This window comes from Coenobita brevimanus, chromosome 23 (assembly GCF_032717465.1).
Source record: "Coenobita brevimanus isolate Jiangsu-jjx chromosome 23, ASM3271746v2, whole genome shotgun sequence".
NCBI classification, from domain to species: domain Eukaryota; kingdom Metazoa; phylum Arthropoda; class Malacostraca; order Decapoda; family Coenobitidae; genus Coenobita; species Coenobita brevimanus.
The window spans coordinates 18,084,084-18,089,187 of NC_136976.1; positions in this window are offsets into that span (position 1 = coordinate 18,084,084).

The window sequence follows — 5,104 nt, forward strand, 5'->3', positions numbered from 1 at the left end:
GACTTCTCTAAGGAAATCATAGACAGACCAAGTTGGGTCCTGGCCGGTAAATTTGGGACGATTGGCATCGTCGAGATAGATAGACTGTGGAGGGTTGGCCATGGCTGGAAGTGTAGAAGTGGTGGCAGGAGAGGTGTGGGAGAGAGAGAAGGTAGTGGCAGTTAAGGGCGAGCAAGACGGGGTATGAAGGGAGGCAGGAGAGGGAACGACAGGGGAAGGAGTAGAGGAAGAAGAAGGGAGTGTAGAGGCAGGAGTAGAGGAGGAGGTATCTGGATTTACGAGGGTAGGACGGGTAGTAAGTGAGTCTGCGGGAAGTGAAACGGGAGTCTCAGGTGCAGGGCGGTGGTACTCTTTGCCACTTCGTAAATGAGTGATTGTGTTAGAGCCGGCAGACGGGGTATGAGCAGGTGATGTTTCCGGGTCGAGAGGGCTGGTGGTAAGCGGTTGACGTGGAAAGTATGACATTTAATGCGGCAATGGAAGATGAAAGGATGAAGATGGATACGTAGGTGACAATGTATAAATAACAATGAGAGAATGGAATACACTAGGTGTGAAAATATGAATGAAGGTGCGGGGATGAATGTTTTAAATAAAATGCGAAGGATGAGATGGATAATAAATAACGTAGGTGAAGATGAAAACGGGGTAATGGAAATGAGATGGAATATTTACAATAACCAATCTGTAGAGAAAATCGAGGATAATCTCTAGAGAAAGGAAAGATATACTATAGTTACACAGTAGAAACGGGAGTGTCGAGAGGTATGACGTGCAGGGTGGCTGGGCGTAGCCGGGCTGGGGCGGGGCTGGGCGGGGCTGGGCGGCGGGGCAGAGACAGCTGGGCGGAGAGGAGAAGAGACGCCGCGATGAATCACCGGCAGGGAGTGGCGGTCTTAGGAGGCTCCGTAATGCAGACCAGATGCGGGCGACGGCGGAGGCCGGTGGTGGGTGGTGAGGCAGATGTCGGCGCAAGGCAGGTGTAGAGCTGGTGAGTTGCAAATGCAGAGAATGGTGGTGGGCAGGCAGCAGGCAGACAGTGATAAGTGGCATCGTGGGGGCAGGAGCTATGATGAGTCCGGAACAGGTGCTGGGAACAGGTGCAACAGGTGCGTAGGTCGGCGACGGCGACACATGCAGTCAGGAACAAGGCGTATGGGTGCGGTGGTTTGAGAGGTGAGCACGGGTGAGAAAAATGGTACACTCGAAAAGCACAGCCAAGGTATGACACTACTAGAGGCACGGAGGAGGGGCGAGGCTGGCAGATGCGAGACGTCGTGTATCTTGTTGTATCACAAAAAATCCAAGGAGGCGGTCAGAATGTGATGGTTCGAAACACCGCTGCTACCAAATGTAACTTGCAATACTTTGGTGATAGAAACTCCGTGTACAAACAGCTAGATAAGGAGTTTATTACAAGCTCACAGTAAAATAGTCTACCCTTCTCGGCTGCCCGATATCAACTGATGCAATAACGCCGCCTTCAGGCGTGGGAGAGCATGCTGACCTAGCAAATTTAGTGGGGGCATGTATGCATTGGGGGGGGACATATATACATCGGGGGTAGACATATTGTGGAGGGGGTACACACACACACACACACACACACACACACACACACACACACACACAATCGGTAGAGATGTGGCCTGCAGTTCTAACGGAGCCAGGTTCAAATCCCGGCTGGAGCAGAGAACAGTTTAAGGATTTGAATTTCATCAAATGAGGCTTTACTGATCTACCAGAAGACCCGCTGAAATGTCGTAAAAATACCCCCGCTGATACCAATGCACCAGTCTTGTATGAGACATCCATAGCATGTATTGAATGTGGGCGGTGGGTGTTAGCGCTGAAGTGGTAACATGTATAGGTGTATGGTATGTAGGAGGACTGATGGGCCTTGATTGCAGGCCTGTGAAGCCTATGCCCAGAGTCGAACACAAAAAATAATAATAATAATTAGGAATAATAATAATAATAATAATAATAATAATGAGAAGAAGAAGAAGAAGAAGAAATAAATAAATAAATAAAAAGGAGCCTGCACAATCAGATGGATGACCTGCGAGTACACTATACCGGTCCTGGTCGTTTCGCCGTAAGTCACTTAGGCTGTAAGGTCCAAACTGGCAAACGGCCGAATCCCCTAACTACCTACACAGTCTACATAACCAAAATAACCAAACTTCATCAAGATATTGCTGCAGTTGGGTTAAGTTAGGTTAGGTTACGGCCTAAATTACATACTGCCGAAACTACCAGGACCCCGTCACCCCACTATACAAAAGCGGGAACGCCCACAGTTCACCTTACAAAGTACTGTACATACGTGGTTAAGGCTAACGTTAGCGATTTCAGATTTTGAAACTCCAAATACCTGAATGGCCAACTTGACTCCTTCATCATTCATTTGCGACGGAAGTTAGGGAGGAATAGTGTTTGCGAATGTTGCGAAATGACTATACAGCACTTCCGAGTACTTGAATCGCTGCTGTGGCTTCTGCTAAATATTACCCCCATGTGACTTGCTCTCACCTCCATAAAAAAGCTTGACTTTAGCTGAAGCTGAAATCCAGAGTTGTCTCGACCATGGGAGGTTAAGTAACTGCAATACAAACACTCTCATACTTATAAATAAATCCGTCTAACGTTAGCCTTAATAGATTGCTGAAGTTGTCTAATTCTTGCACAAAGCACAACATATCTTACAGCTTCTACACGTTACTCTACGAAACACATTAACATATGGTAGATTGCCTATGCCTGGGCATTTAAAGATTCCAGTGAAATTACTCAACGTCTCAAAAAGGGGAACAGAAGTCCCAGCACGTCTTAGGGGTTCCTGGATTCCTCACAGCACGACACTTTACGAAACACATTCATGTACGGTACGTCAGATATCTCATGTATTGCTGCTGTTTAAATATTCTGATGAAATGACCAAACGAACAATGTGGAAGAGAAGCACCCACACAACTCAGAGTTCTTCGAGTCGTCATTATATGAAACACATTGATTCATACAAAAGATATTTAATGTTCTCAGGGCACTTAAGTATTTTGATAACACTATAGAACATCAGTGTTTGACGGGGAGAAAAACGAACCACCAATACCACATCTTAGTTGAATCGGTAGAGAGGCGGCCTGCAGTCTTGATGGACCCAGTTTCGAATCCCGGTTGGAACAGAGAACAGTTTAACGATTTGAATTTCATAAAAAAAAAAAAAAACTTTCCTGATCTACCAGAACACACCGACATGTCGTCAAAGTACCCCCGCTAATACCAGTGCACCAGTCCTGTATGAGACAGCTCTAGCATGTATTCAATATGGACGGTGGGTGTTAGCGCCAAAGTGGTGACATGTGGAGGTGTAGGAAGACTACTGGGCCTTGGGATAGGCCACTGCCCCCGAGAAATAGGCTCTGAAGCCTTTGCCCAGAGTCGGACACAATAAAAAAATATATATATATATATATACAGTATATATATGATTTCACGACCACAAAGCACTCCACTTCGCCCAAAACATTCACGGACACGCCTGATATCTAAAGTTCCGCGGACCGTTAAGCATTCTAATCACGCCTCTTACACAGCAGGCAATGTGGGAAACGTAGCGGCTGGCCATTTTACGAAACACATTTATATATACTCGTCAGAAATCTTATGTACTGAGGGCATTTAACCCATCACGTCCCGAGGTTTTCCGCACCTCCGACATCCCCCAGTCCCGAGGTATTTTCGAATTTTTTTTTTTTGGCTAAAACCTTCGCTTTTGGTGAGAAACATCGAAAATTCGTAGAGAAATCGCTCACCTGAGGTTTAAAGTGCCCAATCCAGGTAGGAGTTCCTCCTTACCTGAGTGGGTTTTCTAACATGCTGGCACCAAAGAAAACAAGTTCTATGGGAGGGTAACTATTTTATCCACTCATAAACGGTATTTATTTATTTACTTGGTACGAATGTATATGTAGTATGACAGTATATTGGTTTTCAAGCAGTAATAAAGGCATTATAAGCATTGTTTCACTCACTAACTAATCACCATACCTGACCTATTTTTGCCACACTACCTGATCATTATTTCTGGCTGTTTCTTCTTCTAATGCTATGTAAACATTGTCCTCCACATTGTCATCGATTGGGGAATCACTCTGTCCCTGAATAACTTTACTAGCCAGGTCACTGGTAACAGGTCCTTTGCCAAGACAATGTCATGAGGGGGGGAGGGGGGAGGTTATGCAGTGTAAGGCATTGTCCCTGCTTGGTATCTTGTACAGGAATAGAGGAAGGTGTCCCGTGTATACATACGAAAAATCACGTGCGAAAATTGAAAATTGTGCAAATTAGCGACCTTGCAATTGCACGACGTACTGGTACGTCGCCGGGACTGGCAAATGCAAATCGTTGCAACGTACTCATACGTCGTCGGGACGGGGCGGGTTAAGTATTCTAATGACAAACTACGTCAGAAAGGGAGAAGAGAATAAAAGCATCACCTCCACCAGGGCGTCTTAGAGCACCCGGAGTCGTATATGTGATTCCTGAGACTCCCCGTGCACATGAGGGAACGCGAAGAGGGACGCAATTCACAGGAGGCCGTAAAACCTGGGCAAATCGGATTGTCGGATTGTCAGCCGTCGAGGAAAATAGGAGCTGCCGACTTTTCCGACCTCAAGGAAGGCCCCACCACCACATACACAGTCGTATATATATGTACATATTTTATGAGAAATGCCCCCGTGATATGCTCACACTTTACTGAGAAAAGAGGGAGGTGTAGGAAGGAAGGAGGGGAGGAGGAAGAGGGAAGGGGTGAGGAGAGGAAGGGATGAGAGAAGGGCGGTGATTTCAGAATTTACCTTGAAACTGTAGAGAAGTTGTTTAGCTATGTCACAGGTAACAGGATACAATATTCCCCCTATGAGTAAGGGGAAATGAAAATAACCCGAGTCTTGTATACTTCAGGCTTATGGGATTTTGACAGAATATATTACAACTTTCCAACCACCTCCCTTCCTGTCGGACAAAAAGTTATGGAACGAAGGATATTACTGTGTGGGCAAGAGAGGGATATTGTTTCGAAGGAATATCTCAGCGA